Below are 15,337 nucleotides of genomic sequence, written 5' to 3'. Positions count from 1 at the left end.
ATTTGCATGTGACAAATGAAGGGTGACCTAATCATGTTTGTTTTTCATAATATATCTTTGGTTGCACATAAAGATTTCCTCATTCAGAGTTTGATCAAAGATTGCAAATGTGGGCATGTTCACGAAGACTGGTTATGAAAAATCTAATGTCTTAATTTTAGTCTGCGCGAATTAACAAAACGGCTTGCATGAAATGACACAATCTTCCCGTCCCTTATAAACACAGTCAAACCTCATTGACTTCTTGACTTAAGGTGCTTTAATTTGAGGCAATTATTTGTTCATTGCCACAAGAAGGATCTTATCTGAATGTTGAATCATTTCTGTGCGTTGTTCCACATTCCTTGGCCACATCTGTTTTGCTTACTGTTTGACATCCTTAGCTGTAACTTCTTTACAGAATTAAGTCGCATTCCACAAGGCATCAAGGTGTTTAAGGATTTGTAGAGTAAAAAATGTCCCCTCTTGCATCATTCATACCTGTTATCACATCAGGGCCAATCTGATCCAGTAGCATCCTTTTGCTGTCATGTACAGTGCTTTTACACAGCTTGGACCGTGATTTATGGATGACCTCTGCGAACTCACTGACCCTCTCTGAGGTTTTTCTTGCACAAACAACTCACAGGGCCAGGAAAGGATTAAGGGTTTCCCTATGGCAGCCTTTCCTGTACTACTTACACCTGAGACATCAAAGAGTTGAGGCATCATTGCAATGCACAGTTATCATAATGCTTTGATTAAATTTAAATGGGTGTTTGATGCAGGGTTGTGTCTTAATAATTGGTGTTGTTGACTGCAGTGGGAAAACAATGCGGACTGTAAATAAAGTGCAACTTACTAGATAAGATCGTCTTCCATATCATTTGTTGTTGATGACGGAGGCCATCCAGGCAAACTGTGTTCACTTGGTTAAGAATTATTGGCTGCCAAAAATTAAAGACGCTTTTAGAAACTTTTTTACATATGCATTGTAATAATTCAGGGTTTCTGCTAATTTTGAAAGCAATTTAAAGTGCTCATATGATGCAATTTAAAAATGTATCTTAAAAACTTTCTCTTTGGAATGTTTCAAGCTGTTCGTTAATAGATATGTAAGGATGAAAGAACCTGAGATACTTTGATCTCCTGAGAAACAGACAATACACCCCACAAAGTGGAGGAGCAGGAGACCTCCTCCCCTTCTGGCCATTTGTTTCATTTTAAATCTCTTTACCCATGCTTCCTTCTACTCAGTCTGCTCAAAATGATTACATAAAAATGTCAATGCAAGTGAACTAACAGTCATGTCTGGTATCATTTGAAATGTCTCAGTGCAACTGGTACAATGGTCTCAATCTCACAAAAGTAGATTAGAAGATAATACAGATCCGAAGAGTCAAGAGATATCTTGATTACTATGATGGGAGTGCCCTTTCCTAGGGTCCTCCATGTAAATTACCCTTTATTCCCTTTGAATTGTAAAACCACCCATGCTTGGGACCTGAGTTCATGCAAATTCCAATTGTTAGTTCCTGTCTCCATCTCGGGGGATGTTTGTCTTGGTCTGAGGTATTTAAACGATTGCAGCAAGAGGATCAGGGCGATTTCTGTAGCCAGAAAGCCCATAGTGTGTTGTGTCTCTCTTCACTTCAAACTATGTATTTTCTAAGGTTAGGTATGCATATTTTACTTTTAGATTCATCTTTGAAAATTTGATGTTTTGTATTGATATGATTTGATGTTTCAATTGGATATGTAATTGGCAGAATACATATTTACCTGACTGATAATAAATTGTTACATTTTATTTTATTCTGTAATTATTGACTCTAGTAGATTACGTTGAATCCTTGTTAGCGACATGAGCACCCGAATGAACAAGTTAATATAAAATAGTTTAACCAGAATAATCAAATGTTAGAAGAATAGGCCTACTAATTAGAAACAGACGTACAACCAATTTGCATTCCAACATACATTCGAGGTCATATTAAAATGGAGTCAGATTAAATAAATAATGGAGTCAGATTTGAGTTAACCTAAATTGAATAACTCTACACGCTGAAAGACTGAACACGCAGGAAACCTTCATCCAGCACCGGATACCTTCCTTGGGCCGAGTGCCTGGACCTTACAAAGTTTTGTTCCTCCGTTTGACCCCCAATGGGTCACATTCAGATGAATCCAATGGGGTCACTGTTAGATGATTGTTTATCTTTGAGATGTTATCTCAAAATGGTCTTTGTGATGTTAGCTGCTTTAGAAACCTTCTGAGGGCTGTATTCATCTGCAGAACACTCAGTCTCAGCATTTGTGTGTCACTTGAGTTTGGCAGGTGGATGAATGTCTCCAGGGTTTCTACCTGTGGTTGAGCTCAGCATGTGAGCACAGTTCATTGGGTCAATCTGAGCCTTTACGACTTGTTCATTTTACGTGTCATTCCTTTATGGAGAAACCTCTGCTCCTTATGGCACCTTTTCTAGGACGGTAGTCTGACCCATCTTTGTGAATCCTCTCACCTCCAGCGGTGCAGTTTTTTAAGCAGACTTCAGTAGGTGAAGGTGTTCTCCTTGCTTACACACTGATTTGTGTGGGACACCTGAAAAGCATCTTAGTGGCCATTCAATGACTGAATTCTGATCAGCTTAATGTCATCACCCATGGAGTAAGATAGAAAAGTCATAAGTTAACATAAGAACAATAAAACAAAACAAAAAATACCCTGATGAATTCTTGTCAGCCAGTGCAAGTGGTACATCTGATGTTAAGAGTCTTTCCAGGTCAAATATGGTAGAGTGGTATAAGCATACATTTTGGTATGAATGACTCAAAGGAAATGCAGCAAGAGGTCAGTATAACTTGAGCATTAATTTAGAGGTATGCATCAATAAACGTCATATAATGACAATAAGAATAATATTCAATCACAATTATGAAGGTATATACAAAAATCACACTGTTAATTCAGGAATGATCTATTGCAAGCCACTTTAGAAGATCTAAGGTTTTTAAGAAGTGACTTAGAACATGATTAAAACATTTTTCTACAATGTAAATCCTGAATTCCTTGTAACAGGTGTGTGTGTTACCGGTTTCAAATATATATTAACGGCAGTAACAAAGAGATTGTTTTTTTTTTTTTTTTTTTTTTTTTTTACAGGGATTCACTACTTTCACCTCCTGATGTCAGCCTGGAAAACAGAATCAGTTGATTAGTGAGAGAAAGAGCGAACCGCCATCTTCAGATCCAAATCTCAATATCTATTTAATTACAATTGTATCAAATCAGGGTATTAAACAGTAACATTCCCTTAATGTAACCATGTTTCAGTTTGTTAATGTCAATTTAAACATGTCAATAAAGTTTTCTTCATATATCAGTGTTCCTCTTTAAAACTCACATTCACAAAATACTATCTTCGCAAAAATAAACATCACTCTCTTTAAAGTGCAATAATAAACGCAATAATATCACAAGGATAAATCATGCTTGTAGCTATATAGTTATATATATTTATGGTTATTTGTTCTCTATTAAAATTCAGAAATGCATCATCTCACTAATGCAATTATGTGAATTAAACAATCTCTGACTGTAAATGAATATTTAAATGACTTCAGAGTCACAACATGAATCATACACATAGGGAAAACTGTTCAACTCATTGGTAAACACAGATCAGACAGCTAACTGCTTCTGTAACTTCAGTATTAAATCTCTTTTAAGTTTTAAACAACATATCTCTCTTCTCTTAACATTTACAGAATATTTATAACATGTCAGGATACCCAAAAACTCAAAATAAAGCCTTACTAAAGACTGAGGACACTAATACACCGTCTCCCACACTCAGAGTCTCAATACACTCGCGTGTAACAGCCGCGAGCGCCATTGTTAACACAAACTTTCTCCCGCGATTATAAACGCGGCTCTCTCACTCGGCTTTACACATCAAACATTCAATAACAAACTCATCACAGTTATAATACATCTCTTACACTTTAGGAGGAAACAGTTCTTATTGTCTTTTTTTTTTTTTTACAGAGTACGAACCTGGAAAACAGAATCAGTTGATTAGTGAGAGAAAGAGCGAACCGCCATCTTCTTCTTCTTCTTCTTACTTTTTTTACGGCGGATCGCAGACAGATACGTGCATTACCGCCACCTATCTTGGAAATGGACCATTAACACTTCCTATACTATAACCTCTCACCAACATAACACCCTTTATTTACCCGCACAGAGGCTTCATAGAGTTTCATCCGGCGCTGCGTGTTCAGCTCCTCCGTCCACTCTCAGCCCCCATGACAGAGGAAAAAAAAAAAAAAACAAAAAAAAAAAATACACACCTTAATTTAAATGCGCTTATTTAACCCAGTATTTCCCAAATATTCTACCATTAGATTTATTATACTCCTATCTGACTTTAATACATTTTGAATTGTAAACTTAACTCCTATATTATTTAATTCCTCCTTCAACTCTTTCCTTTCAACATTATATCTCCTACAGTGAATTACTACATGCTCAACTGTTTCACTAACTTCACATGCCTCACATAAATCTGTTGGACTCTTACCTATTAAATGCAATGTACTATTCAATCTTGTATGCCCCAATCTTAATCTTGTAATCATATTCTCCTCATACCTACGCCTACCTGATACTCTTCCTTTACCCACTATTGGCTCTATTTGATGCATATGTCTACCTTTTATTTCATTATCCCAATATTGCTGCCATATTTTCAGAATATTCTTTTTAATAATTGACTTAATTTCTGACCTACTAAATAAAATCGGTATATCTACTATATCTCTTTCTATTGCCTTTTTTGCTAATGCATCAGCCTCCTCATTACCTCTCAACCCAATATGTGCTGGAACCCACAAAAACTGTACTTCTAAACTAGCTTGTTTGATTGAATATAATTCTTGAATTATCTCTATTACCATATCCTGTCTGGTTTCTGACTTCATCTCCTTCAAACTTATTAGACCTGAACTACAATCTGAACATATTACTGCCTTGGATATTTTAACTTCCCTAATCCACCTTATTGCCATAATTATTGCAAACATCTCTCCAGTATACACCGATAAACAATCTGATATCCTTTTATTCTTATACACTTTAACCTTTGGAATAATGAATGCTGAACCCACATGATCAGTTTTTGGATCCTTTGAAGCATCTGTAAAAATGTGCATATATTCCCCATATCTTGACCCAATATACTCCCTTACATTATATACTTCTATTTCATATGAACCTTCCTTTTGTCTTTTTCCTAATAAACTTAAATCTACTTCTGGTTGGGGCATAACCCATAATGGTACTGGAGATAAAGGAATTATTGGAGCATATCCAACCTCCTCCAATCTCATATCTCGAACTAATTTCCCCACACTCCATCCAAAACTATTACACTCTCTCTTCTCATGTTCCCAACTAGGACTCATTACTTTCCTTGTTGGATGATCTTCTCTCTGTCCTCTCAAATTTGCCCAATAAGATGCCATTAATTGCTGTCTTCTTATCTGCAAAGGCATTTCACCCATCTCCACCTGAAGAGCCGAAACTGGAGAAGTTGGATATGCTCCGCAACAAATTCTTAATGCTGAACCGCCATCTTCAGATCCAAATCTCAATATGAGAGAAAAGGAAGCGTCTGTCACTTTAGGCGGCGCGGTGCAACAATACTCGCACTTTGGTTCCGGTTTCTTTGGTTCCCCCCTAATTCATATTGTCCCATACAATAAAAGTTGCGATTGTAATGAATGCTTTCAGATATTATTATAACATATATATCATATAAAATATTAATTGTGTTACCACATAAAGGTGTATCACACACTCCCCAACAAATAAAAGTGGCTCCTGACACAAGATATTCTGAACAATATCACTCTGAACATTCACACATTTTTTTTTTTTTAACACAACATATTTCAAATATTTCAACTCTAAATGTATCCTATCTGTCTAATAAAGTGTGTGCTAGATATCATTGGAGTATAGAATGTATGTATGTATGTAACTGTCTTTCATGGCTTCTCATCCACAGTGAGCTGGGTACACTACAGGTAGGTACGGGTATGGTGGCATGGACAGGGGTTGGAAGGGGTGGAGGTATGGTCTACTGAGACACTGGTAAGTACACGGTACTTGCTGGATTTCAACTGCGCTGACAGTGGGCTGTGGGTGATAAGCGGGTTGACCCAGGGATGGGTAAGTAAACACACATTTCGGCCGTCTCTCTCTCATAGACTGTCTCAGTGGGACCTGATGTTCAGGTTGTGGTGTGGGGACGTTCTCTTGATGGACAGCATACAGTTCCTCTTGAACAGTTCCAGGTTGCTGCTGCTCCACACCCTGTTCATCCTCACTGGATGTCTCCTGTCCCTCATCTCTAACACTCTCCCTGTCCTGTTCAGGTTCTGCATAACTAATTTCTCCCAGGTGTGTCTCACTCTGGTCGGATCTGTTTTGGCAGTCAGGATTCACATGCGGCACAGGTAAGTAACTTTCAGCTCTTAGCTTTTCCATCGGCATTCGCAACCAGTAACGAGGCACGCTTTCCTCTTCCTCAGAGTCACTTAATTCTGGGTCCTGTGTCTCGTGTATGGGTTTTGAGATGTCTGAAGCTCTCTTCTTTCGCTTTTGTGACTCAGCTGTGTTGGTCGTCTGATTCTGAGGTGGCTCTACAGGTAGATCGTTGACTTGCAACAGGAGGTTCCTGTGTAGAGTGCGAACTGGTCGGCCTCCCGCCTCTGGGCTTACTTTGTAGACAGGATCTCCAACCTGTTCTCTCACAATGTAGATAATCTGCTCCCAGTACGGTCTAAGCTTTCCAGGCCCCCCTCGTTCACTCAGATTGCGTACCAGGACTCTGTCCCCAGGCTGAAGAACAACACCTCTGCTTCGTTTATCATAGTATGTCTTGCCTTTAGAGCTGGACTTTCGACTGTTTGAGTCTGCTATTCTGTATGCCTCCACCATTTTTCCTGCCCATTTCTCAGCATATCCTTTTGGTCCATTTGTTTCAGCTCCTTTATCTGTTATGAGACCGAAGAGGATGTCCACTGGTAGACGAGGATGTCGGCCATACAGCAAATAGTGTGGGGAGAAACCTGTGGCCTCGTGCCTTGTACAATTGTATGCCTGGAGTACATGGGGAAGGTGGTCTTTCCAATTCTCTTTCTCTTTCTCTCCCAAGGTGCGGAGCATCTGCAACAACGTGCGATTGAACCTTTCTGCAGGATTGCCCTGGGGGTGATAAGGGGAAGTTCTTGAGTGGGCGACACCAGCTAAGTGCCTGAGAGTTCTGAAGAGTTCATTCTCAAACTCCCGACCCTGGTCATGGTGCAGTTTGGCCGGGTACCCGAATCTAGGAATGAAGTCATTGAAAAGTCTGTCAGCAGCCGTCTTGCCAGCCTTGTTCCTGGTGGGGTAAGCTTGTGCAAATCGGGTAAAATGATCAACCACAACCAGGATATACTCGTATCCACCTCGGCAGGCTTCCAGGTGAAGGAAATCGATACACACCAACTCAAGGGGCGAATTTGATGTAATACTTCCCATTGGTGCTCTTTCATGTGTGGCTGGCTTCTTCTGCTTAATGCAAGAGCACTTTCTGGTCACATACTCCTCTATATCTCTTTTCATGAAAGGCCAGTAGAACCGCTCCCTCGCTAGGGTCAGAACTTTTTCAACGCCAACATGGCACATGTTGTTATGCAGCTGGGTGAGTACTGTTCGTTTGTAGGTGACGGGCAGGACCAGTTGTTGTCGACCTGCACTCTTCCTGTAGAGAAGGTCATTCTCTATGTGTAATCTGCTCCACTCTCTTAACAGCCTCCTTGCGTGTGTGTCCATTCTCTCTTTGTCATCCTCTGTTGGTGGTGTGTCGTTTTCCTTCAGCGCCATCACTTTCCCAATAGCGGGGTCTTTTCTTTGTTCCCTTACAAGCTCATCATGACTGACTTCCGGCAGAGTCTCAACTTGAGGTTGGCTTTGGGATGTTAGGTTGAGGGCTGCCACCCAGGCCACGTCTCCTTGTTGTGCTCTCCGGCTTCCTTCCCATACAGCACATACTGCCTCCTCCGATATCTCTTCCGAACATCCAGCCATGAAGGTGTCAATGTCAAGTGGGCAACGTGATAAGGTGTCGGCATCAATGTTGGTTTTGCCTGGCCGGTATTTGATATCAAAGTTGAAATCGACCAGTTGCCCCACCCACCGGTGACCAACTGCGTTCAGTTTGGCAGAACTCAGGATGTATGTGAGGGGATTATTGTCCGTGAAATGTGGAGCATAGAATAAGTAGTCACGGAACTTCTCACATATTGCCCACTTCAATGCGAGAAATTCTAGCTTTCCGCTGTCTAGGTGATAATTGTGTTCCGCTGATGTTAGCATGCGTGACCCGTACCCAATCACCCTCATCTTCCCATCCTGGTTCTGATAAAGAACTGCACCGAGACCTTTTTGGGAGGAATCTGTGTGGAGTGTAAAGGGGCAGTTGAAATCTGGATACGCCAGCACTGGGGGTTTGGTCAGCCGGTCCACAAGGTGTTCAAGGATCTGTTGGTGTTGCCTATTCCACTCTACTGGAGTACGGGAGGACTGCTGATTGCGTTTTGTTTTTCCTCTTGACGGTTTGGTCGGAGGGGTGCTGGGCTTTGACTGGAGCAGGTCATACAGGGGCTTGGCTATACGTGAGAAATCCTGCACGTATGTTCGATAGTAGCTCAGAAATCCAAGCAACTGCCTGACGTCCCCAACTGTCTGTGGAGTCTTGTCTTTCAGGGCCCGCACTGCTTCAAGGTCTTTGGGGTCCATTTTGACTCCTTCCGCTGACACCAGCCGGCCGACATACCGGACCTCCTTGCGGAAGAGCTCGCATTTCTCCGGCTTCAGCTTTACCCCATGTTGTTGCAAGGCTTGGAGGACTCTGCGTAACACCTCCACATGCTCCTCAAATGACCTGGAGAAGCACAACACGTCGTCAAGGTAAGGGATGCAGCATTCATCTCTCAGTGTGTCAAGCATACTTTCCATGCTCCTTTGGAAAGCCGCTGGGGCATTCGATAGCCCAAAGGGTATTCGAACCCACTCATAGAGCCCCCACGGAGTTATGAATGCGGTCAGGTACCTTGATCCTTCAGCAATAAAGCCTTGGTGGTAGGCTTTGCCCTGATCGAGGATCGAAAACCAGGCATATCCCCCCAGGGAGTCGGTGAGGTCCTGAATTCTGGGAAGAGGGTGACGGTCTGGCACAGTTTTGTTGTTGAGGAGACGATAGTCTACACACAGGCGTAAGGACCCATCCTTCTTTCTCACACAGATGACAGGAGCTGAATAAGGTGACTGGGACTTCACGATCCACCCTTTAACCAACAGCTCCTGGATGTACTCCTTCACTTCCCTGTAGAGCGGTTTTGGAATGGATGCATAGGCCCTCTGAACTGGGATGTCATCCTTAGTCCTGATCTCCATCTGTAGGGAGGGGATGCACCCTATGTCGTCACTGTCACGAGCAAAGGCTCCACATTCCTCGTAGAGCACTTTCTTGACTGCCTGTTGATGTTCAGGGCTGAGGTGACTGATATCAACAGGAGGAAGCCAGGACTCAGGTGGAGAGGTGCTGGGAGAAACGACAGCCTTGACCTCGATCGATGTCATCTTTCTTGGTGTGGGATCAGCCTGATGTGACTCTGGTGCATCAGCCTCAATGACCTTGATAATGTTTTGGATAGTTCCTAGAGTGGTTCTCCTCGGCAGGGTGATCTCATGCTTTGAGTGATTGGAGATGGGCACCTTAACATAAGGTCGTCGGGTGTTATTAATTTCTAAGAGGCCTTCTCCTACACTCAACTGCTCTAAGATAGCGCTTCCTTCTGTTGGTTCATATAGAACAACGGGGTTCGAGACATCAAAGTTTGGTGGTATTCTACACCATACATGGACTGTTCTGCCAGGGGGAATGATGGAATGGTCTTGGCCCACTCTTATAGTGACTGGATCACAGTATGTTTTAGGAGGCACCTGGATGGAATTTACAATGGCCTCCACCTGTTCCTCCTCCATTCCGAAGGCACTGCGGAGAAGGCTGACCACTGTTGCAACTGCATCGCCTGAGGACTCTTTCCTTCTGATGATCTCCTGGAGTACATTGGCTCCTAGAAGGGGCTGGGGCAATGGCAGCGGGCTGACCAGGAAAGGGGCCTGTATAGTTATGTTTGGGTCTTCATTCCCGGCAAGATTAACAGTGAGCTCAACCCATCCAGTATAGGGGACAGCATGGCCAGTGACTGCATAGACGCCAAGTTCTTCCTCTAAAAGCTCAGAAAGAGGTCTCAAGATATGAGTAGGAATGTGAGTGTCAGTCCATTGTTGGTCAATTATGCTCACTTGTGAGCCTGAATCAAACAAGACTGTAGCTGGGTACCCGCCAATCAAACATTTCAGCAGACTTTTTTTTCCAATTAGGGGCGCTTTGCAGGCGACGTTACTCGGGCTGGTCAATACATGTGAATTTTGCTGTTTGTTTTGCTTGGGGTGTCTTGTTATTTGTTTGTTATTTGTTAATGTTTGGGACTGAAGCTGCTCACCGGTCTCTGGGCGTCCCTCGACAAAGACCGAGCTTCCCTGCACCCTGACTCGTTGAAGGCATCCCACTGCTCGGTGTCCTGCCTCTCCACACACAAAGCAATGGTTACACTCCTGCACATTCTGTTCTGTACATTTCGGACATCGAGATGTTCTTCCTCTCACCTGGACTATAGATTGTCCCAGCTGTGGTTGGAGAGGTCTGTTATAGGTTGGCTGAGAAGGAGGGTAAGGCAATCGAGTATTTTCTGTCTGCTGCTCCATCAAAGAAGCCACCATGCGTGTCAGGGTCTCTACCTGAGAAGTGAGCTGTTGTATTGTCTGGCGATTTTCATCGTCTGATGGTGTATCTCGTGACTTGTTGTTGTTGTTGTTAAGGTCTCCCGTCTCAACCTTGGCGCTGTGTGCTTGGGTCACCTTTTGTCGGGCGGGTTGGCCCAGTCGGCGCTGGTGCTCATTCTCATCACTTAGTATTTTCATGACCTGGCGAAGGATTTCCTCGTCCGTGACTTGACTGTTTGAAATTAGAGGTCTTAGTCTCTGTCGGAGGTCAGCGTGTTTTGTCCCAAAGCCCTGGTAGATGGTATGGAGGAACACTTCCTGGATGGTCTTGGGATCATATGAAATGTCTGCACTGGCCTGTCGGGACTGGAAAAGGATTTTCTGCTTGAGCCCAATCATGCGGTAGAGAAACTGCTGTGGTGATTCTTGGTCTGATTGCCTGGCACACATTAATTCCTGGAACATCTCAGTCGTTGCTTTCTCTCCGAGGTGGGACCTGAGGAAACCTTTGAGTTCAGATACTGTAATTGAGTCTTTGTTTACAAGCATATCTTTAAAAGCTCCTGGTTTGATGATCCTCAACACCCCTCTCACCACTTCTGCTTCAGCAAAGCCCTCTTTCACTCCCTCGTCGATTTGTTTACTGATGTTATTGTAATTTAAATCAGAGTTCTGATCCCCAACCTGACCACCATGTACTTTAAAGTCTCTGCGCTGCAGGTAGGAAAGGTCTTTCAGTAGTACTGGTCTCTCTGAGTTCATCGATGGCATGTAGTGTAACTCTGATTCACCCTGGTGGAAGTAAGTTGTGGGTGATGTGGTCACTGTACATTCTTGTCGTCTCAGTTTCTCACCCAGCTCTTCATAGACTTTTCTCAGTTCTTCTAATGACTGTGTTGTTGTATTGGTATGAGTGCTAGAGTAAGGTTGTGTTTGCATAGCGGTACTGTTAGGGTGAGAATGAAGTTGTGATGTAGGGTTTGGGACTGTAGTGGATGGACTTTGACTAGGTGTAACGTGTGTGCTACCATCACTCAATGTACCCACTGGGAAATTAACCGGAGCATCAGCATTAATTACTCTACCTATCAAATCATTTAAAACCAACAACTGACCCATACCTTCATCCTCCAGTCCTAGCAAGGTATCAGATTGCATGTAAGAGACTACATACTCCATGCAGCTTTCTTCATCATTCGCATTCAGCTCTTCCTCATTTTTACTGTTGTTGATTGCAATGTCTTTTGCAACCTGATAGATGTCGTTACTTGAGAGTCTGAATAGTTGTTTCTTGATGGCCCACACTAATTCTTTACGAGCTGACGACATGGTGTCTAGTTCTGATGTCCCCTTGTGGCTTGTGAGTTCAGTAAATCAACGATGTAGTGTCTTAATAAGTGGCGTGTGTGTGTGTGTGTTCGCGCGTGTCGACCTCCAGATCACAAATGAGATCTCTGATGCTGGTGTGCGATGACCACTGGATCAGCGTGTAGCCCTCCAGACAGTGGCGTGCGCTGGCCCCACGGCAAGTAGCGTGCGCTGGCCTCAGGATCAGCAGTGCGGCTCCCAAGCGAAACGGAGATCCCTTCTCTCTTTGATCTCCCTCCTCGGACACCCACGGGTTGGCTCCTGGACTGCAGCAGCGTCTCGTCACCTTGGTCGCGTGTTTCTTGTATCTCTGGATCTGCTCCCCCAATGGTTGTGATGAGGAGAGATCCCGGACGAGCCCCCACAGTTTGTTACCGGTTTCAAATATATATTAACGGCAGTAACAAAGAGATTGTTTTTTTTTTTTTTTTTTTTTTTTTTTTTTACAGGGATTCACTACTTTCACCTCCTGATGTCAGCCTGGAAAACAGAATCAGTTGATTAGTGAGAGAAAGAGCGAACCGCCATCTTCAGATCCAAATCTCAATCCATCCATCCATCTTCTACCGCTTTTCCGGGGCCGGGTCGCGGGGGCAGCAGTCTAAGCAGAGAACCCCAGACTTCCCTCTCCCTAGACACTTCCTCCAGCTCTTCTGGGGGGACACCGAGGCGTTCCCAGGCCAGCCGGGAGACATAGTCTCTCCAGCGTGTCCTAGGTCTCCCCCGGGGTCTCCTCCCAGTGGGATGTGCCCGGAACACCTTCCCGGGAAGGCGTCCAGGAGGCATCCGGAACAGATGCCCGAGCCACCTCAGCTGACCCCTCTCGATGTGGAGGAGCAGCGGCTCTACTCTGAGCTCCTCCCGGGTGACTGAGCTTCTCACCCTATCTCTAAGGGATCGCCCAGCCACCCTGCGGAGAAAGCACATTTCGGCCGCCTGTATCCGGGATCTTGTCCTTTCGGTCATGACCCAAAGCTCATGACCATAGGTGAGAGTAGGAACGTAGATTGACCGGTAAATCGAGAGCTTCGCCTTGCGGCTCAGCTCTTTCTTCACCACGACAGACCGGTACATCAAACGCATTACTGCAGAAGCTGCACCGATCCGTCTGTCAATCTCCCGTTCCATCCTTCCCTCACTCGTGAACAAGACCCCAAGATACTTAAACTCCTCCACTTGAGGCAGGAACTCTCCACCAAATCTCAATATCTATTTAATTACAATTGTATCAAATCAGGGTATTAAACAGTAACATTCCCTTAATGTAACCATGTTTCAGTTTGTTAATGTCAATTTAAACATGTCAATAAAGTTTTCTTCATATATCAGTGTTCCTCTTTAAAACTCACATTCACAAAATACTATCTTCGCAAAAATAAACATCACTCTCTTTAAAGTGCAATAATAAATGCAATAATATCACAAGGATAAATCATGCTTGTAGCTATATAGTTATATATATTTATGGTTATTTGTTCTCTATTAATATTCAGAAATGCATCATCTCACTAATGCAATTATGTGAATTAAACACTCTCTGACTGTAAATGAATATTTAAATGACTTCAGAGTCACAACATGAATCATACACATAGGGAAAACTGTTCAACTCATTGCTAAACACAGATCAGACAGCTAACTGCTTCTGTAACTTCAGTATTAAATCTCTTTTAAGTTTTAAACAACATATCTCTCTTCTCTTAACATTTACAGAATATTTATAACATGTCAGGATACCCAAAAACTCAAAATAAAGCCTTACTAAAGACTGAGGACACTAATACACCGTCTCCCACACTCAGAGTCTCAATACACTCGCGTGTAACAGCCGCGAGCGCCATTGTTAACACAAACTTTCTCCCGCGATTATAAACGCAGCTCTCTCACTCGGCTTTACACATAAAACATTCAATAACAAACTCATCACAGTTATAATACATCTCTTACACTTTAGGAGGAAACAGTTCTTATTGTCTTTTTTTTTTTTTTACAGAGTACGAACCTGGAAAACAGAATCAGTTGATTAGTGAGAGAAAGAGCGAACCGCCATCTTCAGATCCAAATCTCAATATGAGAGAAAAAGGAAGCGTCTGTCACTTTAGGCGGCGCGGTGCAACAATACTCGCACTTTGGTTCCGGTTTCTTTGGTTCCCCCCTAATTCATATTGTCCCATACAATAAAACTTGCGATTGTAATGAATGCTTTCAGATATTATTATAACATATATATCATATAAAATATTAATTGTGTTACCACATAAAGGTGTATCACATGTGCGTGTGTGTGTGTGTGTGTGTGTGTGTGTGTGTGTGTGTGTGTGTGAGAATGGGTGTCTGATATAAAGGCTAAGTCACAGTTGATGGTTTGGTAAAGTTTAAAATTTTATAATTGATTGATAGAGATGAAGTGTAGGCACTTCATATTTGATCATTTTAATAATGTTTATTGTCATTAGTGATGTGTTTGGAAACCAGGGGCCCTCTGGCTTGTCAACCATCCTAATAACAATCAGAAAGATTCAATATTTTTTAATTGTAAAGGCTTGTCTGCCTCTGTGTTCAAAATATGCACCAACAATCTGTGAAGTGTTGTGCAAATGTGTGTAACAGTGTTGTTCCATGAGTTTTTTAGACAGTTGCAGATAGTAGATATGTTGTATCTTTTGGAATGTAATTAATTCTATTGTCCTGTGTGTGTGAGGCTATGTGGTTCGTCAGTGTGAAGATGGACAATAGATCTTTAGTGGAGTACCACATTTGTAATCTATGCCATCATTGTCTTCTGTTTGTAGTATACAGACTGGATAGTCTGGACGTGGTGATGATGCGATGGTGGGGGTGTTTGTTCTGTGCTCATGTCTGGGAGATGAATGGAGTCTGCAATCTGTGTTGCAAAAATTTAGTTCCGGTTCTAATCCGGGAGGACATGTAGATATTTGTGTGGTGATGTTCTCCTGTGAGGTGTGAATGGCCCCTTCAAGTGTCTTCACATTCATCTCCCACATTTCAAGTTATGTAACAATTCTGTTGTCCTGTCTTGGTGCAGATGGGACCAGGCACCTTCCTGGTATCTGTCCTCCAAAGAATTGC

The sequence above is a fragment of the Carassius carassius genome, chromosome 17 (genome assembly GCF_963082965.1).
Source record: "Carassius carassius chromosome 17, fCarCar2.1, whole genome shotgun sequence".
In the NCBI taxonomy this organism is placed as follows: domain Eukaryota; kingdom Metazoa; phylum Chordata; class Actinopteri; order Cypriniformes; family Cyprinidae; genus Carassius; species Carassius carassius.
Note: the sequence above shows the minus strand (reverse complement) of the source record.